The sequence below is a fragment of the Betta splendens genome, chromosome 10, assembly GCF_900634795.4.
Source record: "Betta splendens chromosome 10, fBetSpl5.4, whole genome shotgun sequence".
Taxonomy (NCBI): domain Eukaryota; kingdom Metazoa; phylum Chordata; class Actinopteri; order Anabantiformes; family Osphronemidae; genus Betta; species Betta splendens.
This window is the reverse complement of record NC_040890.2, coordinates 18,704,597-18,731,632: the sequence shown is the minus strand read 5'-3', so window position 1 is coordinate 18,731,632 and position 27,036 is coordinate 18,704,597. Positions and strand designations below refer to the sequence as shown.

Here is a 27,036-nt window from a genome sequence, read left to right as displayed (position 1 = left end):
AGGTGCAAGTCAAAGCTTTAGGTGAAATTAATAGTGTCTGTGCTGGTTTTCACAATGCCACACGTCAACATTTCACCACACGGAGCCCGGCCTCGCACCTCCCACTCTGGATTTCCACTTCATCCCCAGGCTGCAGGTCGCTGCCCATGAGAAGGAGCAGCAGGACAACCCCCAGCAGCACTGGCAGCTTCAGATGAACATGCGAGCGGTGGGAATCTGCCGTCCTTGGGAAAGAAGCCGTGAGCCAGGATGACCTTTATTCAGCGCCAGCGCGAACCGCACAGGCAGCAGGTTCAGCAGGTTCAGCAGCCTGAGCCCTGGCATCTATTCACGGCCGAGCCCAGAGCCAGAACGTATCATTGAGGATTCTGGAATTCAAAGAGCCTGGTCTCCAGCACCGGCCCGGCCGCTGCGCTGCCACATCCCCTTGGAACAATTACCCGTTACGTGGGACAGAGCATGAGGTCACTGCGGATGCAGCCACCTACAGCATCTTGTGATTAAATGCACTGGCTCCGAGCGCCACAGAGAAAAGGCCTGGGAAAAGTCAAGTGCAGACGCTAATTCTATTAAATCTGCCTGTTTTAACTAGCGAGAAAACAAGTTGATCTCAAAGCACGGAATGAATAAATTTGCCTGCTTCCCTGGTGTAGCACCAATCACACAGGACGGAGCGTCCATGATGCTGGATCCACAGCTAGAGCGGGCTCATCTCACCAGAACCTCCCAGCTCATAAACATCAAGGCTGCAGCGTCGCCATGGGCTCAGAAGCCCAGAATTCCAGATCCACTTATCAGAACACGCGCAGCTGAAATCAGAGCCTCGAACGCTGGAATATGTCACATTCATGGTTTATTACTTAGAGATGATGATATATAAACAAAACTACCGGTGAGAGAATGAATGACTGAGCTTAAGGTTCGTCGCAGATGAAAAATGTGCAATTGTTGACAGAAAACATGAGGCGTTGAGGATATTCACCTTTTCTAGGAAACACTGAAGTTAAGGTATTAAAAAGCACCACGTCTGTCACTGAGCTGAAGCAGACAGTGAAATTGTGTCGCCTGGCGCAAACACAAGTCTATCGTTCAGTTTGAGCTTGGCTCTAAATTTTCCGGATTGGCTGTTTCACCGGACACTTTGGCCGCGCCAGCTTTTACTCTGTGGGATTTCATGTGCATGTTCGGATCCGCACCCAGCTGCAATTAATCCTTTGTTTTCTTATAGAAGTGACTACTATGTTACTAGTTCTCAGTTGCTAAAAGACATTTCTGGTCACGCTTGCCTGTGATGAAGCTCAGGTTTTAAACATGAGGTCATTGGTCCATGCAGTGAAGAAAACAATGAGGAGAGCACACGTCCTCCTCCATCCTCAGCACTCAATGCCTCAACATTCACTGGACACAAGCTAGAATTACTTTATCACCTAAACGAGTAAAAACAAGTCTGCATTGATTTGTGGCACTTACAGTTCAGTATCTTTGACAGGGCGTGAATCCGTCAGCGTCCCATCAGTCTGCAGCCTCATCCACTGCTCCACCGCTGCTCTGTGAGCAATTAGGGAGAATTTATTCTCCCGCTTGATGGAAGCCATATTGATATTTCCTCTCTGGACCAAAGCAGCGACGGGAAAACATGGGCTTAAAGGTTGTAAACATGAAGAGGATCTGGTCCAGAGATAATTACAGCAATTTCCATGATTCATTCATAGCGAAGCGCGCTGATAACGGTCCACGAGCTGAACGACGCCGCTGAGCGACGTGGAGGAACGTTGAGCTTTAAAGAATCATGTGCAGTGACTTAATGAGGAGCAACATTCTTATACACACAACCATCTGATTCTGGACCACAGAGTTTAGATACTAAAGCAACAACAAAGACAAGCTGGTGCCACACGTGCCTCATTAACACTATACTAGCGTCATCGTTGCTTGGTGACTTTCATGTAACATCCACACATGGAGTCACAGATAATGAAAACCCAACAGGCTTAAATAAAGCCATGGCCGTGGGTTCTGAACAGACAACCCGGTCGGGTCCATCCCTCCTTCGCTCCTCTTCCTCCTCTTCCTCGCTGGCTCTGCTTCCTGCTACCACGGCTCCAGCCTTCCAAGGCCTCTTCAGGGCCTGCTAACGCAATCAGTGGGAAAAAAAGCTCAGACATAAAACATAATGGGGGGAAAAGGAGCAGGAAGAGTTATAGAGCTGGGATGAATAGTTTCCCTTTGAGTTGGTTCCGTTTTTGTTCAATTTATTGCTCTCAGCGAGCTCCTGACCAGAGCTGCGTCTGTGTCCGCTCCGAGCCAGACGGTCCAGAGAGTTTGAGCTCCTCTAAACATCTCACCTCCACGTCCAGCACAGCAGGACGCGAGTCCTGAACGAGCAACAGAAACACTCCCTGACTGTCTGCTGAGCGCGTGCGCACACACAAACGTGCACACAAACATGCACACACGCACACAAACGTGCACACAAACGCGCATGCACGCACGCACAGACACAAACGCACACAAATGCACGCAAACACGCACACACACGCACGCACGCATGCACGCAAACACAAACAAACGCACACAAACGCACGCACGCTTTCATTTCTGTTTCTAGCTGTTGTTCGGTCTCAGCCGCGCGTTTGGAAGACGTCACAACTAACAAACTTTGACTCCTCTTTATAACATTAGCACCGAAAACCTCCTGAAAGTGCAGTTTACTGCAATAAAGTGGGATGCGAGTGATTGACCACGTTCCCTTAATTAAATTCACGGTTGGAATTCAAACAGTGATGAAAGACGTTTCGTTGATAGTGAGAAAGTACAAAAGCTCATTTATTATTTACCGTAAAGCACCTAGAGAACCTGCAACAACATCGTACAACAGCTTTCTGGTCAGATTTAACTTAATTTAATCAAGAATGTCCCTAAATGTTTCCAACTACAGTTTGTGCATCACAGCACGGAGCACGAGCATGTGGTTGCGTTCTCATGCACAAGCTCCAGAATAAATACATCAATTCCAGTCAATGGAGACTGAGTGGTTTTTATTACTAGGGTTGTAGTAAGTTCGTAAGACAGAGCAGCAGAATGGAAACGTGAAACCTGAAGACGCGCTGGAATAAATCAGGTCACTGTCCAAAGGCCCCAAACCGGACGGAAGTCTCTCTTCACCTTTTGCCATTTTAATAAGCACGTTTTTAGAGTTTATATTGTGTCTGTAAAGATTCTTGCTCATGTGTCTTCGGTCCAGGTCTTTTCTAAGTGCTAGAATAAAGTAGATGCAGTGACGCAGAGGTTCTGACCCAGACTTGACTGCAGGTGCATTATGGGAAATAATCACCAATGTAATTTAATAGTAATAGTAATTAGTAAAAGTATTTTTTACAAAATGTAAAAACGTTTCAGTGAACGAAGGAATGTTCAGTTCTGCAAAATCACAAAAAGCATGAAATGAAAACATTTTGGCCCGTTTTCAAGTCGACAGATGACTAAAGCCCGTTTGACAGAAGCAGAGCTCTAAACTGCACAGGTCTCCAGTGACTGAGTGTTTCCAAAACACATGGACAGTATTTTGGAAATCGATCGTTTAATTAAAATTCCCCCGTTAGCGTCTGACCTCTGACCTTCTAATTAGAGCGGAGCCTCTGTCGGGGCCGAGCCTCTGACGCCTTCACGGAGTCCTGGCTCCGCGCTGTTAACGTGATGCAACGCGAGCGTTGGCCTCTGTCTTCACCGCCGCTGACGTCCTCCAGACGAGCACAGGAGACGATGGAGCTTCTTGGCACAGACACATCCCGGACGGCTGCATGTAACGCAGCCGCGCTGCAGATGAGCGCCGAGACCAGCGCCGGGGGCGGAGCCTGAGGTTTGCAGAGCAGGTCGGTGTCGGCCTGGTGTCAGCGCCTCCCACGGCTCCAGGCTGAGGTTAAATCCACATCGTTGGGCCGTCATGTTCAGCTCTGAATTAGATATTTGCTTTGGATTAACTCAACGAATCCTGGACCCGCGTTAACAGCGCGCTGAAAAACAAGATGTCTTTCCTCCCTCGCTCGTTGAGTCACAGACGGCGCGGTTTCGCTGCTCGGGTTGCGGCGTGCTGATGGCGAGCGCTCGTGGACGCCTTCATTCTCACTTGACCAATTTGTGGCCGCGGTTCCTCAGAGAGAAATCCCCGAGGCAGCTGGAGGCGCGACATCTGAGAGTCAAGCTCGTCCTAAAGCATCCTGCTTTCACTTAAGCTTGGATCAAAGCATGTGCAACGTGACCGAGCGCTGCGTGACGCGAGCGCAGGCGCTTTGTGGCGACTGCGTCGGCTGTGACTTCCTGGAGTCCAGTGTGTCGTTTACACCTGGCACCAAAGGCAAAAACACACGCAGCACGAGTGCCAGATGTAAAAATGCCTGCGAAGCAACTGGATCAGCCACACTGGCAGGTGGAGGTCTGTGGTGGGAGGGGGAGTGGGAGTGGCAGTGGGAGTCCAGGCCTCTGAAGCCGCAGCACTGAAGCCTCGACTCCAGGGTCGTGGGACGGTTGTGGGGCTTCGCTGTCCTGGAATCATGTCGCCGTCAGCCAACATCAGAACCAATAGATGTGCTCTTTTCTTCTGGAACAAAGCTGGAATGAAGCCTTCATCTTCACACTAGAAGCAAAGCAGCAGCAGTTTGGTCCAAACACCTGTTGGTTCCACCTCCAGTTTGACCAAATTCAGTGTTTTAACTCTGAAATCAAAAATCGAGATGCAAGAAAATGCCCTAAACATTGGAGCTCAAATGTGTGACTGGACCTTTCCTTGAAGTGAGGATAGAAAAAAGCTGAACTTTACCAAAAAAAAAAAAAAAAGGTCTGAGTCTGTCACAGATAAAACAGGGTAAAACTGTCAAAAGAGCAGCTGCACTGTGAACAGAAGCCACAGTAAGTGGGTTCCCGTCTTGTGTGTGTGTGTGTGTGTGTGTGTGTGTGTGTGTGTGTGTGCGTGTGTGTGTGTGCGTGTGGAGGGGGGTGACGTACCAGCGAGGGCGCGAGGGAGTTTACGAGAGCATAAAAACTGTGAACGTGCGTGACAGCGCCAGTTGTGTTTGTGGACGCGTTCCAGCCGGGCCACAACCTCCGGAGAGCGCTCGGAGTCCGGAGCTGAAGGAGCCGACGCAGAACCAGAACCTGGAGCCGGAGCCAAGTCGCTGAGAGACCGAGGGCTGAGCGGTCGCAGCCGCTCGGGTCCGTTTGACAACATCTCTTCACTTCACACAAAATCATCCCTTCTGTTTCTGAGAGTTTGAATTAAAGACGCTGGACTTGATGTGATCGGCGTTTGATTGCATTGAAGACAGAGTTTGGTAAAGATGAAGTCAAAACCGCGGCGCCACAGATCCATAAAAGTCATGTTTGCCATTAGTTCTCCTCCAGACAATGGCCGCAGTCTTCAGAGCGGAGTACGTGATTATTCTGGTAGTCGTGGCCCCTGCAAGCCTCGCATGTCAGAAGCAGAGGCAGTTCCCAGTGGTTGCAAAATTATATGAGGTACGAGCAAAACCCGAGTGTGAGGACGCGCAGCTGCGGACAGGATGTGACACCGTCTCGCTGGCTGGGCTGGAAAAAACAGGCCGGGGAGCGAGAAGCCCTTAAAACGCCTCCTTTCTGACTGTGATCCCCTGCAGAGTCCAGCTCCTCTGTGGACGGTGCCAGAGCATCACGCGTCCTGGGACTCGCTGCTCGGGACCTTCTCTCACAGACCCAGGTGCTGTGGCCTGAAACCACTCGTCCCTCGGAATGGATGGAAAACAGATCGAGGAGAGGCCGGGCGCTGCAAACACTCACACACACTGACCTTAAGATTCTTTGAATGAGCCTTTGCACGATACATTAATACGTCTGCGCTCCACTGGTTTCACCCTAATTGCCTTTAGGCCTAATTGAGGCCTCCAGCTGTTTGTAGCCTGCAGAATCTCTTGGCTCGAGCGAAGAATCCTCAGACATTTTTCAGGGGACGGGGGAAAAAACAGGGTAGGACAGCACGAGGAGTCACACGTCACTTCTACTGGTGACAGAGAAAACACGGATGCTCAGACCTCGAATAGAGAAACAAATAAATAAATGTGCTTAGTCGAGTTGTCTTTTAGTTCCAACCGAGTCACAGCAGCCGTAAAACTACTGTACGAAGACTCACCTGCACCACAGTTCTTGTTTCAAGGACACGAGAGCGATGCTGTGGTTCCGATTGCTTTGTTTGGATCTTATGCAGCATCTGACGGACTTTTCAGAACGCAGCTGGTTTCAGGCTCCTGTCAGAACCGTCCTGGAGGCTGCAGAACCTTCTGACAGTGACGAAGGTCGAACGGTTTCACAGCAACGGCCAAAAAGAGACCGTCGACAAAAAGGACGACAAAGGGCGACGCATTGAATTTCATCCAACTTTTAAAAGAACAAAACCCACATGAAGAACAAACAAAGAAAAGAGATCTGAACAGAGGTCTTCTGAGCTAAGCACAATTATTTTACAATATAACAGAGGGAAGGAAATATTTACTGTGGCGAAGCCAAAGACAAAGGGGAGAGGGGCGGTCGTGGTTGAGACACCGGCGCGAGAGGACGCCGAGGATCCGTTTTCCCTCTCGTGGTCTTCATGCTTGGATGAGGCGGGTTCTGTCAAACGTTCAGAGTCCTACTAGAACCGGGTTTTGTCCCCTCAGCGGCTCCTCGTTTCCATGATGTCTTCACTCCTCAGGATAAACGCAAACGTCCAAACCCACGGCAGCGCATAATGTGTTTGTGTCTGGGCCTTTACGGAACTTGGAACGAGCCGACTCTGGTCGGCGCCTGACGTCAGCCACCGGTTCTGGTGAGACGCTGATCGGCTTTATTATGAAATGATGATAATTATGAAGTCATTTTGGCAAATCCAAAAATGTCCTGCATGAGAGGCTCTGTAGGGAACGGCGTAATGAGAGGGGCTGTCACCGGCAGTTTGTAAACAACGCCGAGACGCGAAATAAATGTTTGCGCTGAGGGCTGGTGTCGTGGGTGTGGATTCCGACATGGAAACACTACTTTCACATGGGGAAAATCAAACCGTCCACTGTTCTTCAATCTCAGCAATTAGACGTAGACATGTCGGGTTACACGCAGCCCACACTGGCTGGAAAACCCAGGCCGACGATGGCGACTTTCAAGGAGCTTTTGTGAATCAGCGTTTTTGTACCCAAGCTGACAAATCTGAAGCTACGCCGGGGCGTCGAGGTCTTCAGTGAGAACGGAGCAGCCGGTCGGGACGGTTCAGTCCGACGGGAAACTGCTGCTCCACATGCGTTTCCTCTCCTGGGCTGGAGCTGCTCACGCAGACACGCTGGCTCTAAATCACATAAGAGCCCTGTGCAAGCGCCGCGGCGCCGGGTGGGTCCGGAGCTGTGGACCCTCTCATTCAGCAGTGACAGACGTCTGCCATAAAAGCCCGGTACCATCCCGTGATGCGTCTCGTTGCTGTCAGCGACTTGTCCTCATTCAATTAACCACATCCAGCGCTCGGCCTCGGTCACGCGCTTCCTTTAATGCCACGTGGTGCCATTAAGGAAACGGCTTCAAGGAGCAACCTCTTCACTCAGTCCATAACATCTTTAATGTCCTCAGGCGTGTAGTCGAGGCTGACCTTGATGATGCCAGGAGGCAGTGAAGAGGCTGGTGCTGGTGGAGCCCTGCACACGCGTGACCTCTGCTGAGATGCTGGACTGGGCTGATGTGCAGGTCAGAGCCAGGATCGGGTCTGATCAGCTGGTCTGAGCAGACGCCCTGATGGGTTCAGGTGCAGCAGGTTCAACAGCTTCAGGGGAATCTGTTCAAAAAACCAGAACCACCACTGGTCTCAATACTGTCCATGGACATTCCTATGAAAAGCTTTTATGATGCAAAGCAACATGTTTAAATCTTGAATCTACTTTGTGTCAAAGCAGGATTTTATCTGTCACACGCAGGAGAGTCTCAATTACAACAACGCGTGGTTTGTCTGTAGAAATCTGGCCACTCCACGCTGGTGATGGTGACCTCAACTTTCCACTCAACTCCTTTGAAACCCAATCACAGATTCCTGTTAGCGATAGGTCGTTTCCCCTGATTAGCAGCAATAATAAAAACAAACCCCTCCTCCATGTATGTTGTTCAATGGTCAGTGCATGTTGGACATGATGCCGACCTTCACAGGAACACTCACACACTCCTCTTCCTGCTTCATGAGATAAACAATATTTACACAAGATTTCCACCTCTTATTATTTATAGTGCACATCTGGTTTTATGCTGGAATTAGAAAACTGAATCCACACATGTGAAAACATCAAAGAATGAATGCTGCTGGTGTCAGAGTGGCTGCAGGGCACGCTGGTTCAGGGCATCCACCGTATGAACCTCTGCTGCTTAAAGGGCCAGACGTACATGGCAGCCATCTTTAAACGTGTGGCTGCAGCCGACATCACATCAACGTCTCAGTCTTAAAACCGGGGGCATTTTCTTGCTATTTTTCATTTTTTCTATTAGGTTTTGAGGTGTCTGTGTTTTCAGGGTTACATCAGTGTTAAGAAAAGTGCTGAGTGGCACTTTTTACACATCACACACTAATCTACTGCAAGCTGTTTGCTGCTGCAGGCTGCACAGATGGACTTATAACCTTCAGGACCTCCATAATCGCAGTAAACCTTTAAGGATGAAGTCCCAGTAAACACAAAGAACCACAGATTGAAGCTGCAAAGGTTTTTGTTGCCTCTTGACAAAAGCAATGTGTCAGACACTGACTCCAATCACTTCAGACAAACTGGTTTACGCTGGACGGCCTTTTCCCAGCGTCTGTGTAATCACAGCTCACGCAGGTGGTTTGCAGCTGATGGAAATATTCTCACCGTCCGCTTGAGCCTCCAGCTCCGCAAACTGGGTTGAAGGAAAGGCCCATCGAATCATGAGAAGCCCGGTTCCCCTCAGCGGCAACGGATGCAGTAGCAGGGACGTCCCTGGAGAGAGAGGCAGGTCACCCAAGCTATGAGCCATTTGAGGCTCCGTGAGTCTGTGGGAGTTTTGTATTGCAGTCTGGTGGTTTGATTGGTGCGAAGCGACAGGACAGACCCACTTAGAAGCTTTTCTGTGGTGTGACACGGTGTTAATATCCAGGTTTGAACCGTTCAGATGAGGATCCTGCTGCAACATTCCCTTTATTAGTAAAAATATTCTAGTCTGTTCACTCATGATTTAAATAAGCATCTGATCGTGTGGGCCATCAGATTCCCCCAGACTCACGCAGCCGTTTGACTAAGTCAATGTGATTCATGCGACTCACACATTCAGACTTGTTTTGACAGAAGGTTGATGTTAGAGGGAAGATTTAAGAGTATCTGCCTAAAGCCTGTCGGTATGCAGCCGGCCACACACATGCACCAAGACCTGACTCACGTTTTGATCCACTCCAGAAAAAAAAGGCAGAAATAAAACTGGCAAACAAGCTGCAAGTTCCACTCAAGACAGAAAACGTCTGCACAAAGCGCCCCGTTGGACGTCCACATCCACAGACTCACCTGCTCAGGTGAATCAGGCGGAGGAGCTGAAAGGAACACGACGCGACCTTCAGCCGGGGTCGTAGGAGACTTGACTACAAACAGCAGCCGACACAGTGAGGCGCTCGACGGGGGATTAGCGAGCTGGAGCGCGGAGTGAGGGTCGGCTCTGATTGAATCCTGGATAAGAACATGCAAGAACAAGTTGCACGAGCCCCTGGAATCAAGAAGCAGTGGTGTGGTCTCTCTCGAAGCCAAATACTGGACAAAAACTTAGACTTAACAGGCTTGTTGAGAAGGTGATTAGAAAAAACTAATCATTACAAAAGAGGGGATTTGTCATAAGAAAACATCAGTCAGTCATTATTATAAGCGTTCTTCCCTTTATGTCCAGCAAACAGGCAGCCACGACTAAAAAAAGCATTTGTTCTGTATAATGCTCAACAAATTTATTAAAAAATTCCTCCTGGATCCCGCTCTGCTGTCTGGGTGGCTTGGGCCGTAATCTCAAACATGAGGTGATGTGGAGCGGGTCCAACAAAAACCTCTCTCAGACAAAAGCTGGCCTCTGTAGGTACAGTAAGAGCCCCACTTTCCTCACAGCTCACAAACAACAGCGGCAAAAACCCGTCCAGAACCTGTAGTGAACGAGCGGATGGGAGCTGGGGCTCGGTTTCTTTTCTGAGTGGAGGTCTGATGGCTGCCCATAAAGCCTCGTCGATGGAGTTACCTGCTGAATGTACAGGATCCCATTATGTCAGTGGAATTACACATTAAGAGGAGGAAAGCAGTGGAGGGCTCGTTCCCGTGGTTCCGATCAGGGCTGAAGGGTCTTTCTAATTTCACTCCCTGTGGCTGAATGAATGAGGGGCCTGTGTTTTTGAGGCCGACGCGTGCCTGATGTCTTGGCCGCTCGGGATGTGGTGTCATAGGAGCCGTTCTGCATCCATGCTGGTTGCTAAGGTCCCGGCTCCGGAGGCCGGCAGCGCGGCCGCGTGCAGCCCTCCAACGGTAGCGGGTCCGTGGAGCCCAGCAGGCGTCGGGTCCGTGTCAACACCAGGACCCTGCAGGGGAACCGTCACCACATCATTAGATCACTAATGCGCTGTGAAATGAAATTTCACCTGAAGCTTCGCTCGACGAGGTCACCGGGGTTTTCTTTCCCAAGCAGCAGCGGAGCCCATGGTTTCCTTCACGGGTCGGTATCGCAACGGTGTCACATGTGCTGCCTTCAAGGTCTCCTGCGCTCGCCAGTAAAAACACCAGCCTTTTAACCGCTTTCTCCGCTCGCTCCAAGGCTGCTTCAGAATAAAACAATTACACACAGGTTGTCGTTCCGTCGTGACCTTCCGAGCACTTACGATCGCTTCCAGCTGCTTCTGCTGCGCAGCTGATTAGAGAGGCCTCGTTGCAGAGGTCAGAGATGATCGTCCCACCTCCAGGCACTTCTATGTCCAAACACAAAGCTTTATTACACAAATGCAGCCACATTAATGGAATAAATCTGATTAGATCACACAGCCTCACGCCAGAGCAGAGGAGGTTGAGACTCCAGAGGTTTGAGACCAAGGCCGGGTCGGGCTAAAAACATTCACAAATTTGATAATTGACTAATCTTTAAAGTTAGTTTCTCTAATATAATGTTGAATGTTTCCTACTGTAAAAGTTCTGATGTTGACTGTCCACAACCAGAATCTGAAAGTGTTTAATGGACAGAATCACTAGCAGACTGCATCAACATTATCCAGTTCTAGACTTCTAAACCCAATCTTCACGTTGTTGATGGTGTAAGTTAATACAGCAAATTATGTCCACATTTACAAATCAGCTGAACCAACAGACACAGAGTCATTGGACTTTCATACAGTGAGATTTGAAAAGGTTTCGATTTTGCGTGAGCAGACAAGAATGTTGTTGCACCTTTCTGCCAAACGTACAACAAAAAAGCTACTATTATACTATGATTTGTTGTGTGTCGTGGACCCGTGGAAGGAAACAGCTCATCAGCTGCAGGCTCAGGTCCTGTAGGTGGACGTTTACAGCGGCAGGAGGTTTGACTCACATCACAACAGAATACCAGTGTTTTCAAATCACACGCATTCGTTTCCCAGTGGCCGTTTTACCTCGGGAGGCGCTGAACCAACGGCATCTCAGGTCTGGTCGTGGCAGGAAGTGAACTAGTTCATGATACCGTTGCTGAAGCACGCGTTTGGCCAGAACCGCTGCACGATCCAGGTACGCACGGTGCAGAGGGAACATCTGGTGACAATCAGAGATATTGGTCTTGACAGCATAACTGTCAGCACGCATCTCCTGCAACAAACCCGGCTGCCGGCTCTCTTACATTACCCAGAGGCCTCCCTTTGTTTTCCCCCACTGCGCGGTTCAGCGGCAGCTTGTTTGTACAGATGACTCCCTGATCGCATGTTTCACCGGGGATAACGAGGCCTCGACCTCAGGGTGCACTGTCGGCCTGCTAAGTGGAGCTGTGTGTGGTGCTGCACAAACCAGGGGCAAAGGAGCTAAAGGTGCAGGCGAGAGCTGCAGGAACAGGGGTTTCGGATGCCTCCTCCCAAAGTGAATGAATGAATGAATGAATGAATGAATGAATGAATGAATGAATGAAGGAAGGAAGGAACTCTGCATCAGTCCCACATTTCCATGTTGTGGGGAGAAAACACGTCCCTTTTGTTGTGATCACAGTTAGAGCTGAGCAAACTGATCATTTTTCAATAAGTGACGGTTACATGACCACTAATAGAAAGTTAGATTTTCTCCAGCTGGGACTAATTTGTCCACGTTTGCGTCTACATTTCCCTGAAAACCCGCTTTCTGTATGTTCTGCTCGGTCAGTGGGGCTTCGCCAGCACTGTCCAGGTTTACAGCATCAGAAATATCACTGCAACTCGGCCACAGCGTCTAATTCGCCATTAACACCTTTACAAATATTTTCTCTCAGATACTTGAGCTTGAACAAACATCTTTTCAACTGGACGCTACATGTACGTCCAGAAACTGAGTGAGCGTAAAACTGCTCAGGTGCATTAATTGGTTGTTTTAAGAACAGAGTAAATGATATGTCAGAACGGCGCAGCTGCACCGCCTGCAGAACAACCAGCACAGCGGAGCACCTGATGTTCAACAGACCCAAGCAGAGCCAGAACGTAGAACACAGGAGCACAGCGCTCAGGGGACAGAGCTGCGTTCAGGTCCGTGGGCTTTAGTTTCCACACAGGCTGTCAGAGTCTGGGTCAAGAAGCTGAACACATGCGAACGTGGGCAATGAATGTGAACGTGAGCGGCGGGTTGAGCCGAGCACACGTGAACTTTAGTTGTCTGTCTGCATGTGTGAGAGCAGGTGAAGTCAGATTAGGTCCAGTTTGAACAAGTTCCACTAAACGGGACCAAACTCAGGTGTCTCTGATGCAGTAAATCACTAGTGGTCGGGAACATAATCAGGGAATTTCCAGAAACAGAAACTCTGTCTGGTCCTTGAGTTTCATTGCTTCACAAATCTCTCGTCTCGTCTTTTTAGGCCGTCTAGTAAAAGACAGACTGAAAGAAAGCAGGAAGGAAAGGTGCAGGAACAGCTGCAGGTGCGTGAGACGTCACCAAATGCTTTCAGAATGAGGAATCAGATGCTGCAACGTAAAAAGACGCCAGGTCTCAGTCGACGCCTCTGGGAGAAGCAATGTTTTCCACCGGCGTCATTCACACGAAACAAGGAAACATCCTGTGAAGGATGCAGTCGATCCCTCCAGACCCTCAGACGGAGTGGACGCCAGGCAGAGCTGTTTGTGTTTGTGCTGGCCTGTTACATGCATGTAGGCGGGCACAGCTGCAGACGCAGCAGCAGACGCAGCAGACGCAGCTGCAGATGAAGCTGCAGACGCAGCAGCAGACGCAGATGAAGCTGCAGACGCAGCAGCATTACGCAGCAGACGCAGCTGCAGACGGAGCTGCAGACGCAGACGGAGCTGCAGACGCAGCTGCAGACGCAGCAGCAGACGCAGACGTAGCAGCAGACGCAGCAGCAAACGCAGACGTAGCAGCAGACGCAGCAGCGGACGCAGCAGCGGACGGAGCAGCAGACGCAGCAGCAGACGGAGCAGCAGATGCAGCAGCAGACGCAGCAGCAGACGCAGCAGCAGACGCAGACGTAGCAGCAGACGGAGCAGCAGAAGCAGCAGCAGACGCAAACGCAGCAGCGGACGCAGCAGCGGACGCAGCAGCGGACGCAGACGCAGCAGCAGACGGAGCTGCAGACGCAGCAGCAGACGGAGCTGCAGACGGAGGTGCAGACGCAGCAGCAGACGCAGCAGCAGACGCAGCAGCAGACGCAGCAGAGGGAAACTGGTGCAGAGCCGGAGTCTGGGAAACATTACGCGCCAGTGAAACGCTGAGAGGCTGTTGTCTGCTGCTGACAGCAGCTCGCTCCGAGACGCGTTCTGGCCCAGACACCAGATTTATAATCACCTCTAATTGGTGAGTGAACCTGGAGCACAAGGAACTGGGCTGCTGGACTCACCGCTGACAGTTTACAAGACAGTTACACAGAGCAGGACTGACGGAGGGCGGCAGGTGGAGGAGGGAGGGAGGACGACACATTTGGAATCCGTCGAAACATTTCGCAGAGCAACAGCAGGTTTGATGCCGAGGGTAAAATCTAAAGCTGAAACACTGAAACTACAGTAACACAACTTTCAAATTATGCAAACTCTTCTTGGCATAAATCCTACAGTGAGCGTCTAGATGATGATCTTTATTCCTGACAACACTTTCCAGACACGGGTGAGAAAGAGACGCTCCGTCTTTGAATTACATTCAAATGTGTGCGTGTTCTGCTGCAATGGAGCCTAAATGACAAATGATGCTTCGGATTGCGTGAAGGAAAAACAATAATAGTCCCATCACAGCGGCTTCCAGCCCTTGGATGAGCTCCGTGTTTAGAAGACCTGGGTGAACCGGCTGAACTGCCTTTAACCGCCCTGCATGACGGATCAGCACAACTTCAGCCACGTCACGACACAGCGACGGTCAGACTTTAAACACAGAAAAGCAGAAAAGGAACTCACCCACACAAAGCGATGAAGTCTGGAAAGTGAGTACAGCCATTGAACATTTGTAGGCGCAAGCCAAACAAAAACGTGTTTGTAGTGAGCAGATCTGTGGGTGGAAAAAAGTCCGAGCACAGCTCCAACATGTCCATCCCTGTTTAAAAACACTGACTAAAATGTGAGCATTTAAAGGCCGGCAGGTTAGAGATGTTCATTCATTTAACGTTCAAGTGGAGACGTGTCCAGGACTGGTTTCATCATCGTCCCACTGGTGAACTGACAAACCAGCAGCTCACTGATTCTCCACAGCTGTGCACTACTGGTATTCATTACACTGTAACTAGGATGTATTCAAAACATTCAGGGCCCAGCGAGGCATGAAGCTGCAAAGCTCTTCTGAGATCGTGTTGAGTTATTGATTATATTTTACATTAAGAACCAGTCACACAAATCTATAATCTAAACAGTTTATTCTGTTAAAGGATGAGGAGGATGATGCGGTTGTGGATGTCACTAAAGTCACAGCAGAGTCAGAGCACAAACACTAATTCATTCATTAAGTAATAGGTTATAAAACAAATGAAGTGACCAAGCTTCAGAGTTTAGGTAGAGACAGAGCTGTGAGAGATTCCAACCAAACATATGTTCTGTGTCTGATTCATCTCCAACTTAATTAAAAATAATGTAAACAAAGGACACAGCTAACAAATTATTTCGCTTTCAACTTAAACTGCTCATTATTTCTTGAAATAGTAAATTCATTGTTTTGTTTACAAGAGTAATAAAATAGAAAAACCATGATTCACGGATCCCCAGAGCCTGAACTGACCTCCGTAAATATTCAGTCTGAAACTAAAATAACCAACAAACAGCAAATTTACATATCATTCATCCAACAAATCAATTAAGCTCCAAACTAAAATCAGAACAACTGAGCTCACACTCAGCTTTAAACACAGGGTCAGGAGAAAATACTGATGAGACGATGGTAAATATTTCAGTCCCATATGACAGAAGGTCAAAGTCCAGGATTATTGCACCAAGATAAAGTTTATCAATGTGAGAACAGAAGCTTTAGGCCACAACCTCCTGTTTTTTCTATGGATGCGTTTCATCTGTGCAGTTACACATTTAGCTCATCAATGTTTCACTGTGCTCACAGAAAATCGCTGGTAATTATTCACATTGCGCATTTGGACTCCAATTACTTCAGAAATGTGCAGGAACCTTTAATTTCCAGTGAAACCTGCTTAAATGGCGAGTGACTGGATCAAGTCCAACCTGCTGACACACAATAATCCGTGGCTGCAGGGCGAAACGTATGAGGTTCGTCCCTCTGGATCCTCCTCATCAGCATCGACTCGCACTCAGGAACCCAACAGCTCAATGTTCCCATTCACTAGGAAACCTAATCCCTGGGATATATGTGGAGCAAAGTGGTTTCCTCCTCTTGTTAGAGACCCCGTAAATCAAGCCAAGGGGGCGTCCCGTGGCGGACGCGGCCTCCTCGCCCCTGCAGCCGCTGCCAGTGGAGTATTATGGGAGATAATGTTGTCTGAGCCCTTGGAGGACGGATGCCGTTTCCCTTCTACCTGAGGACCAGCTGTTATCACTCATTTCCTCTACAGCAGCAGAGACACCACTGGAAGCGCACGCTAATCTGCTTTTATTTCAGCATATTCTCCAGACTTTAGCCAAATCCCAGCTGAGGTCTTATTTGAAACGAGCCTCGCTCATCGTTGAACTGAAGCGCATGTGGTCACGTGAATAAATCGATAATGTGAACCAAAGTCAGCCTCTTTATACTCTACTATTAGACGTAAATATAATAATGCAAAGGTTTCAATCACCACTGACAACCCACCAACACACCGACGCTTCCTGTAAATATGGGAGGAGGTTTTCTGACTCAGCAGAGTCCAGATTCCATCATAACTGGCCCAAATTCACAATATACCCCATACATTTGTTTATTTTCACTTAAGTCTGGGGAAATTTCAAAACAGCTGCAAACCAGCAAAAACTCCAAACATTTTATCCTTAAGAATTCTTGAAACAACTAGAGTATCCTGCTATTGAATAAGTCATGAGTCATGCTTTTCAGTCCTTTAAGCTGCGGTTAGAGGTTCGTCTGCATTTTAAGCCCATGATTTGACACTGAACCCGTTTGCTTGATCTCTCGGCTTAAATGCTTTGTTTTCCAGGACACGTCTGCGATTCGGTGATTTTAATGGCGACTGAATGTGATTCATAAGACGTTTCCCCCAAACCGATTTTTGTGCTGATCACCAATCAGAACTGACCAGAACTGTTATTCTATACGACCTTTTAAACAAAAACAGGAAGTCAAAGCAGCAAATGACACACTGGCTGCATACATCCCAGCACAAGCCAAGCTTGACGGAGCAGGATCAGTCATGCAGCTCCTCTGAGGATTGTGAATAACCACGCTGCCAGTCAGGAATCTGCGTCTGCCTGTTTATCCAGCACGGACACTCAGCGTCCTGCTGTGGGGACTCCCTCCGGCCCGAGGGAAACCAAAGCCGCTCCTCCCGCCCTCATCGGTCAAGTGTCTTGTTGTGACCCGGACGTCCCAGAGGGAGCGAAGCTACGGTTCAATGGTTGAACTGGTAAAGATGCAGCATGTGGACTGCAGGGCGGTTTGTACGGTCAACGTCGACTACTACTGATGACGGCGGGAGCTCAGGGGCAGCGAGGTCGCATCCATCACGCTGCTCCATCACGCTGCTCCATCATGTCGCCTCCATCACGCTGCTCCATCACGCTGCTCTCTCATCGCTGTGATCCTTCACACATGCTGGGGCTCACAGTCCAGTGCACAGCGGCCAACGCTGGCACCGCCTCGACTGTGGAGTTTCACCTGAGCCAGAAGCACATGGTCGGAAACATCTGCACCTTCTGATCCTCCGGTGCTAAAAGCAGCTAAAGAGGAGCTGAAAGCTCAGCAGCTGGATGTAACAAGGCCTTTCTCCCGACCCACAAGAAACAGGAAACAGCTCAGCTGAAGAGGTGAGAGACGGTTAGCGAACAGTGGGCGGAGACAAAGACAGCATCGCGCCTTGATTTGCATCAATTATCAGTCACACACAGGTCCAGACCCAGATTTAGCACTGGTGACATTTGTGCATGAGGTCATTACGGAGTCTAACATTGAGTTCAGTCTTTGTTAGGACTTGTCCACTTTGAATTGCCCCTTTAAATCATCACACGACCCTCTCGACCCCGTTTCCAGGGAGAAAGTCTGCTAAACAAACAGAGCGCTCGCTGCGGCTCCGCTCTTAGACAGAGCGACTACTTTCACTCACAGAGAACATTAAACACGGTTTTGTGGCGACTCCACTGGACCCGACGCCTCCCAGCGTCCTGTCTGTGAAGGAGCTGGGCTTCACGGGGCATCTCTGCTGGGCCGCGCCAGCATCACTCGTTAGGCTGGCCTCGTTTAAGGCCTCGGGTCAGAACAATGAGCGTATTGGATGGAGTGCTGGCCCTTGATGGGAAAACTGCAGCAGGAAACCTCAGGACCGCGTGGCACCAAGAGTCCCGGCAGCTCTCATGATTCAAGATGACACCGCTTCAGCTTCCCAGCACCGTCTCACTCGCCATTAATTTTAATGAGCAGGGGTCACTTGAACCATTGTAGTTATTCTAATGATTAGGCCAGACAAATTTCTCTGTGTTACCAAATCTATAGGGGAGGTAAAGGTTTATTAGCTGAGGGATTACATGGGCAGCAGCTGGTGTGAATAATTAACAAGAACCTGCACAGTCACCGTTTCCCCGCCTCATAAACATGCTTTAATTAGTAGAAACCGGTGGAGCCACAGCTCCTGCATCCTGCTCCTCTGCAGTGACGGGGGATAAATCAGCTCCAGATGTATTTGAACGGACTAGTTTACAGCAGCACATCATCGCAGCTGAGCAGATCGTCCTCCTGGTTCACATTCCCAACAATAATCATCCTAATTAAACCCATTAAGGAGTCACAACAGCAAATAATAAAGTTGACACAGTCCTGGAGGGCAGACGTCCTGGAGTTCCTGCAGCCTTTGTTCCTTTATATACACACACATTAGAGCTCAATGAATGAGGGTTACTGTCGGTGTGTGATAGGACACATTATATTCTGTGCACGTAAATACAGTATACACAGACATACGCTAAGCTCCCTACAGGACGGATCCAGAACACGTTGCTGCTTCTATTCGTTTCACTGGACCAACTGAAATAAGTTCAGGAATGTACTGAAAGGGAAACTCTCATTGCAGTGGGCGAGGGCTTGAAACCAATTATCATGACACGTTCAAGTCGGGTAAAACACTCTCCCTTTCATGTTTATGTTATTTCAGCGTGCAGTCAGACGGCACAGGAAACCAGGGCCGGACAGTTTGCCTCGCTAGCATCTCTGCATCCCGCGTCTGCAAATGGCTCCCAGGCGCTCTCCCCTCCGCTGCTGCCCAGAGTGGGATTTACAAGCAGATTATGGGGCTGCCCTTTGACCCCGGCGGCTGCGCTCTCCGAGAGGCAACCTCGCTTTTTAAAATAGCCCCACTCCTCGCTCGCTCGCCCGCTCCCTCCCTCCCTCCACGAATCCATCCACCAACTGCACCAAGAACAATGGCTTATTCTGCTGCGCCAGTGCTCCATTACAGGGCCTGTGGCTTGGCAGTGCAGCCGGCCTCCGATTTCAACCACATGTACTCAAATCAAAAGAGTCAGGCCTGGCAGAGCGGCCGCATAGCTGAGGCAGAGTCTGAGCGCGGAGGGAGGAGGAGGAGGACAACTGGGAGAAAACAGAGGAAGAAAATAAAAGTGTGTGATGTAAAGATTAAATAATGAAGGGAGGGGAAACGGGACAGAGGGATTATGAGGCGGCGGGAGTTGGACGAGCAGCAGCGTGCGCAGCGTTGGTGCCGCTCGGTGGGAGCGCAGGTCGGCTCCCGGGGGAGCTGTTTGGAGGCGCTGAGGGATGACCTCGCCCTCACCCCCACGCCGGCTGTTCTCAATGAACTCTTACTGTAATTCTCAGATCCAACTGACAGTAGTGTTTTCCATCGGGTCTGTGTAAACACTCTGACAGCGCTCGCCCGGGCCGATTTGTCATCTTCGGGGCCATCCATCACGGCTCAAACGCGCTCACGGTCCGGCTGGGACCCTTCGCGAGGCCTTAACGATCCGCTGCGAGTTTACAGAAAGGTTAAAAAGCGAGCTGAAATGTAAACACCGCGTGTTGCCAGTGTTTTCCAGGCGATTGCTCAGCCGTTTGGCACCGGAGCTGGTGTCTGCTTGGACCCGGGCCGATACATCTGTGCCTCGGAAGTTCGCTGTCAAACGCAATTTGAACATCAGAGGTGATCGTGTCATTAATGTGACAACCCCAAACTGGATGCTTTTACCTTTCTTCCTCCAGCGAAACAAAAAACCCACGTTACGTTCAGCTGCGTGTGTTCAGTCGCCGCTGCAGATACTCGGACCTTTGATGTCCCACGTCTCCGGCTCGCTGGACTTTCTCTCTGATGGGAGGAATAAAATCGCGGCAGCTTTTCTGGGGAAGAGGAGCCCGGATTATCAAAGGACTTAATCTAAACAAATTTCATGCACAAATTGCAACAACATACAAATCCCTTTGCCAACAATCTGCCAAGGAAGGAAAGAGCATCCGGGGACAGCGAAGGTAAAAGTCTGGGCCGTGTCCGTTTGTAAAGCAGTGGATGTGGGACGAGCAGCCTCACAAAAGCTAAAGCATCACATGGTCCAAAGTCTCATCGTTTCCTCTCACTGCACTGATGCTTTATCTTAATTCTAAGCTAAACTGGTGGATTCTCAGTTTCAGTGTTTCTCAGTAGGAGGTGAAGTAAAACCCTGGGGGGGTGAGACAATGACTGGATAATCCCGGGGCGTCCTCTGTTGTACCACTTCCTGTAAATGACTCAGATCCGCAGTAATGGAATCCTCATCCTGTCTGATGTCAAGCTGTTTGTGTCGAGCAGGATTTGTTTGGTGTCAGTAAAACAGATTGTGCTCAAAGGTCACATCATCCAAGTTGTAGATTTCTGCTCCAAATCTGGTCAAAGCTCACGGCAGATAAACAGTCTCCACTGTTTTGGTCGACTCTAAATCAAGCTTCATTTGCAGTTGGGATAATTTAAAGCGCGTTCGTCCTTAATTGCGGCGTCAAGTCAAGCTCAAATAAATCGAAAGGTCACAGAGGAGTTTGATGTCACAGACATCTGGAGCTGCATTAATATAAATAACACACGTGTAGCATCAACAGACTGGCGCTACCAAAAACATTTGTACAGGAATTAGCTTCATGCAGCAGGTACCGTCATTGGAAAGGCAAGAAGCCATTGGGTTTGAGGTCTGAGACGTTTACGACACAACCAGAACCTGAATGGACTACATTGATTAAAAGGTCCACACCCAGTGGATCCAGACTGAGATGGATCAAGGCTCACAACTTCATCCCAAAAGAATATTTGTCAAGCATTTATCTCTTTCACTATCTACAGTACTTAACATTGTGAAAAGGCTCGGGGGAAAGAGGTGCTGAATGCACAGAAACTTCCATTCTGCTGCAGGGAGAGCTTTTCAAAACGGCACCACTGAATCCAACAATGCAACATGATCATCAATCTGGGACACGGACTTTGGTTCTTCATCAGACTGTGATCAGTGAAAATCATGTCATCGGTCTAAGAGAATCCATTCACCTATGAATCATGGTTACCTCATACAGTGATCAGCAACAAACAGCTGCTTGAATCCATCACTAGAAACAATGCCGGATACTCAAGACAAAGCATCAGCCTTTTCATCTGCTAGAACGTGAAGAGGAATATTCTGGCAATGAAAGTGCAGCCTTTTATTGCCTCAGCCTTTGACCTGGCGACTGCATTGCTGTGCAGATGACAGATCTGTTTTTCTCCAGCGGTAATATGTTATGTCTTCAGCAAGTGGCCAGGGACAGGCTGCTCCGCTCTCATGTAAGTGGATTCAAATGGCAAATCTCCCTCTTAGCCCTTGACTTTTCCTCATTTTTCCAGGCTGGACACATAATTTAGGATTGTAAAATTGGCCACACTTTAAGACGCTTGGTAAATCTCCAAGTCCGACTACCGAGTGCGCGCTCCTGACAGGCGCTGACCACACCTGTGCCTCCATTATTTAGTGTTCTACCGATGGCTCTCACCAACGCAGACATTCATAAAACCTGTTTAAGATGCCTCGTATTTCAGTGCTGCACAATGGGAAACAGTGGAGCTTTGTGTCAGGGTGTGAAAAAGCAAACACAGCGACTAAAGTTAATTTTGCGAGTCTATATTTTATCCAGGACAAATAGTTCAGTGTAATAACCAGATCAGGACACACTGACAGATTCAATTACTGTAAGAGACTATTTTCGAGCTCACTAATATGCAGTGTTTCTGCCTCCTACACCCCCCGGCCTGACTTAATAATCTGAATTATGCCTTTCCATTTGCCAGCTTCTAATGGCGAACGGGCGCAGCTTGAATTCCTGTTAAAGCGCAGACTAACAGCAGCGGTATGTGGGTCCAGACCCCGTGGAGCACTTCTCCATGTGGCACCGGGGCTGATGGACACAGGAGCGACCTTGTGGTCAGGACGTAAAAACAAGCAGCTGGAGCAGAGTTCAGCAGATGCACGGCGTCAGTCGATGGAGGGCCCTCGAGCAAGGCACTTCCAGCACGTTTGGCGTCGCTCAGGGGGAGGAACGCAGCTGCTTTCACCCACATCAGCATCTGACAGAACAGACAGGACTCCAGGTAACAGCAGACACGCAGCTTCATTTTCCATCAATAAGCATCTTTTCTGTTGAGCTCAGACGTTCCTGTACTGAGAATTCCGCCATGTGTAAAATCTCCCAAACACCAAGAGCTACTGAACTGAAGGATCAGCTGCACATTTCAGGATGAAGAGTCAACACGTTTACTAAAAGATGCAGACAGAGGAGTCAAATAATTCATCTTTACAATAACTAAAAACACTTTTAGCAGAAGTTTAACGTTTCTTTGTTTAGTTCCCACTCAGAGGCCTCGTTTCATTAAGACACCATGGACGAACACATGCATAGAGTGATGTGTTGGAAGCATGGGTCCAGTTCCACTTCCTGAACACTTGCTCTGAGAAAAGTCCCTCATCAACAAAGGCTGCGATGACAAACCATGCAGAGGAGCAGAGACTGTGCTCAGGTTGTAGGAACACAGCAGCCGTCCACTAATTACTCCCTCGCTGACGTACAGGAAACAATACAACTTTATTTGTACAGTGGCGCTTTGTGCAACTCGCTGAGCAGAATGTGAAAAAGCAGAACCTGAAATCAAGATGGAGATTTATGTTCTCTGTAAGTGATTGTGCCTTTGGTTTGGACTAATGAATAATTGTTGTTGATGAGAACCAGCACTGCTGATAATTAGCTGGTGAATGGAGGCAAAGACGCTGCAGCTCAGGTACTGAGCTTAAACCTGAGGCCACCAACACAGCTTTAATGGTGCTATTTTCAAATTAGGTGTTCAGGTTATTAAAAGCTTGGACGGCCGCAGGCACTTTAAAAACAATACAGAGGGCAATTATTTTCATAAAGTCAGGGCACATGTGTGTTTGCTACTGCGCTCTTTAATTAACTCAGGCTTCCTGAACAGAAATGCTGCTGATTGCATTTTCCTAGATGACATGCGTGAGCCTCAGCAGGCGTCTCACCTTCTGCTGCGATTGTGTTTAACAGATTTATTAAACAGAATAGATATTAATATACCTGTTGATTTATGCCTCTGGCTTTTATATTCTGTGGTTTGGTTCTGTACAAGAGTTGCCTGCTGCTGGGATAATAAACCCTGTAAACCCTGACCTGCAGCTGCTTTATGACATCACTTTACAGTTACAGTAAATCACCTTGTTCTTTGCAGCATCTATAGTTTAGTGCCCCAACATTAATATTATGCCGCATGAACAGAAAAAGCAATAATCTGAATGTGTACTCTAAACACTGACTATCAGAAATGTTTACAACACTTTTCACCTATAAACCCTTATTTTGGTAACAACAGACAGTGGAAAACCCCCAAATGTACAAACGTACTAATACAGACAGCTTAATTTGCTAGTTATGGACTAGACACACTGTAAACATTTATTACATAATAATCACAATAAGTCACTAGTGTAATCTCTTTTGTGTTAATTATTTTCAGTCACTTCTTTTCTGAGAAGTTAAAGCATTTAAAGTGTTGAAGCGGAGCCTCTGCTGTAAAACCCGCCGCCAGCTGGAATCTGCTGATTTTACTAGACTACACAGTGCCGTTAAGTGAAGTGCTGTGTACTAGAAAATGTTTAGTTTGAAGGTCAGGAAAATCATGAATCACTAGCAGATTTATGCAACTCTCAGGTGAAACGCGTGTTTACATCATAGATGACACCTCATTTTGTCGGATTTCAATCTCATAACTAATTTAATCCTGCAGGTGAGGCCTGACTCTCGTATTCCTCGCATCGCTGACATCGATAAGAAAATGGCCGCATGTCTTAAACCTGACAAAACACGACAGACATGACATCACAAAACGGAAAACGATCTCCGCTCCAACATTTCATATTTACTGCTCACAACAGATGTGAGCAGGAGGGTAATTGGCTGAGGCTGATACGCTTGCTGGGTTTCATTTCCACGTGCATGATGTCACGCGTTGGTACGAGGCGAGTCCCAATGACTAATCATGGTCCGGTCCTGCCAGAAGCTGAGGGAAGCTGTAGGTAGCGGATACTGTACCCACCAACGCGCCGTTATTCCTTGGAAGGAGCCAAAGATTCCCACGGGATGCGTTAAATCACTGAACCTGTCAGCAAATGTGTTTATGGGGCAAAGTGGCACTAAAGATATTCCACATAGATTTAAATCTGATTCATGCAAAAATATATACGTTCAAGTTGAACAGCATAAAATGACTAAACCTGAGCTTCAAAGAACAGTCGGGTCTCTGGAACCTGGAGCAGAACCCTGTGAATCCCTCAGAGAACCGGTTCTGTTTGGATGCTAGACACTGAGAAAAGCCTGGACGCAGAGCGGATAATCTGCCTGTGGAAGGTGTGAGGACGGAGGCCATCGGAAAAACCATCCAACAAGAACTTTGGACGGGACGTAAATCCACCTTAAGCCTCCTGTTCCAGCTGTGGCTTCAGGCAGCGAAGTCGCAGACGCACACACTTGACTTTTAATCAACACAGACAGACTGAGCTACAACTCAGACCAAAACACAACCTGATCTACACGACGGCCTGGAATTCTAGAGAGATGCCAAACAAGCAAATTTAAAACAGAGCAGTGTGATCCATGACTGACCACAACATCCAACACTAGTTCTTTGATAATTCTTTAACATTTCCCCTAAAAATGATTTGTTTGGCATCGGTGCCTTTAGTAATAAAAGTGTTTGAATTTAAAGGGACCTTATTGAACACAAAAATGATCTTGGCAAGTTTAACTTTCAAACAATATCTGGAAAAATGTTTATTTCATTAAGAAAATATGATCAGAAGCTTTAATGATTAAACACAGTCAGTTTTAGCCTCACGGTGGGATTTTCCTACTGTCAGTTGTAAATCAAAGCAAACCCCTGAGCATCTGACGTTACCTGGTGCAAAAACACTTTCTCCAAAGGCTGTTTTATTTTTCCAATTTGCCAGGATTGAAAATGTAAGTTCTGCCTTCTCCAGCTTCCAGTTTCCACTAAAGTTCAGCCAACAACCACAAGTGGTTCTGACATTTTAAACACTCACCGATGAGAAAGAAAAGCTGAAGCGGTGGGAACATCAGCGATACCTGTGCACAGCTGAAATAAATTCAGTGGGTCCGAGTGGCGAAGTGTGTGGCCTCTGGAGCTGATCGATTCAGGGTTTAGTCCATGACGACGCAGCTGAAGAACCTTGGACCAACACGGAGATGCTGTGGAGGCAGCATCCGTCTGTCCTGTGTCATTATATTATTACAGCACAGGTTGAAACACGATCAATAGTCTGTATCTACATGTGAACTGTACTTGGGAATTTTAGAATTTTAAAGTTTTGAAGACTTTTATAGACTAGTGAGTCACTAGTTGTGGGAACAAAGGCACAATGTTTTGCACAGTCCATAGTTTTATTCAAGGATTTTATGTCTGTGTGAGGCTGTATATTGGTAGGAATCCATCAACATCACCTCTAATGTATTGAAGGTCATAAAAAGGTAATTATCAGAGGGATTCTCGTTTCAGTTTGGCATATTTGTGGAACAGGGAGTTCCCCTTCGCTCTCCGCGCTTATCCACTTTCCTCTAAGCCAAGAAGTATAAAAACTAATCGCTTGTAAAACCGTGGCTTCTAAGACTTTGCATGAGAAGCAGCGGGTTGGCCAACAGAAAACCTCTCATCTTACTGTAACGAGCTGAAATATTCTGGTTACGGTAAACATGAATATAAACATGTCCAATTTGTCAGCAGACATTTCACAGTTGTCCACATGAAACTGCTCACGCTGAACACTTCACGTACTCGCTTTCCATCCTTTAATTGTGCTGCTAACAGACGTCCACAGTAGCTGCTGAGTGATTTCCACACATCATGGACTCCGGCTCCTCTATGAATGAACGGCTTAAAGGAGATTCCTCAGCCATATTTGAGTTGGACTTTCCTCACACTTTTTGATCGATGAACTTCTTAAGGCCTTAAATATCTGCTTAATTAGAGGGTCGACTTCAGCCAATGGAGAACAGTCTGCGTGTTTCAGCTTCCTTCCATCGGGTATCACTCAAACACCACTGCTTGTCCAACGTCCCACTCATGTCACACGTCAAATGAAATGAAACCGACTCTGCCTGAGTGGCACCAAGAAAACAAGGCGTCCAATGTTCTGATGTTTGGGGTCTAAACAGAATCACTTCAAATCACAGGTTTTACATTTTAGCTCCAAACCAAGTGCCTCTCAGAAAATCACCCACATTCTGATTAAATGTTAATGTATCTAACGCATGCAGCTTAACATTCATGGTGAGACACGTCTCTTTTGCCTCGGACCCACAGACGGTCTCCTGCTGTGTCATCCTGCCTCAAACCTGGAGCTTCAAACGCTGATCAGCAGCTTCTTCACAGACGTCTGATGTGTCTTTGGTGACAGACACTTTCCCAAAGAAAACACATTTAAGCAATTAGAAGGTGCAAATCCTGACTTCGTACTAGTCGCGCTGCTTCTCACACTGGAGGAAAAAAGACAAATACCTTGGCCATGTGTTACAAATCAAATGGAAATGATGGAATTAAAATGAAACCGGGCACTGAGATAACCATTTAATTAGCGCCTGTGGTAACGATCAGGATGAGCTCCAAGGATCAACCCGTGTTTCTTCTGCCGTCAGGATTATTGCTCGTCGGCGCTTCCCTCCCAAGTCACGCCTC

General features: G+C 48.1%; 1 long non-coding RNA gene across 5 annotated transcripts in view; it reads right to left on the bottom strand.

Annotated features, from left to right (window-relative positions):
• Nucleotides 1-2,791: 2,791 nt before the first annotated feature.
• The window catches only part of LOC121202550 (uncharacterized), a 77,384-nt gene continuing 53,139 nt past the window's right edge, over nucleotides 2,792-27,036 (bottom strand). The window contains exons 3-7 of one of the 5 annotated variants that reach the window (XR_008696009.1): nucleotides 9,540-11,777; nucleotides 8,874-8,981; nucleotides 6,518-7,816; nucleotides 6,158-6,402; nucleotides 2,792-6,059 (exon numbers count right to left, since the gene is read on the bottom strand). This is a non-coding gene — a long non-coding RNA (uncharacterized LOC121202550). The other 4 variants (XR_008696010.1, XR_008696012.1, XR_008696011.1 and 1 more) reach the window with 4 other exon arrangements.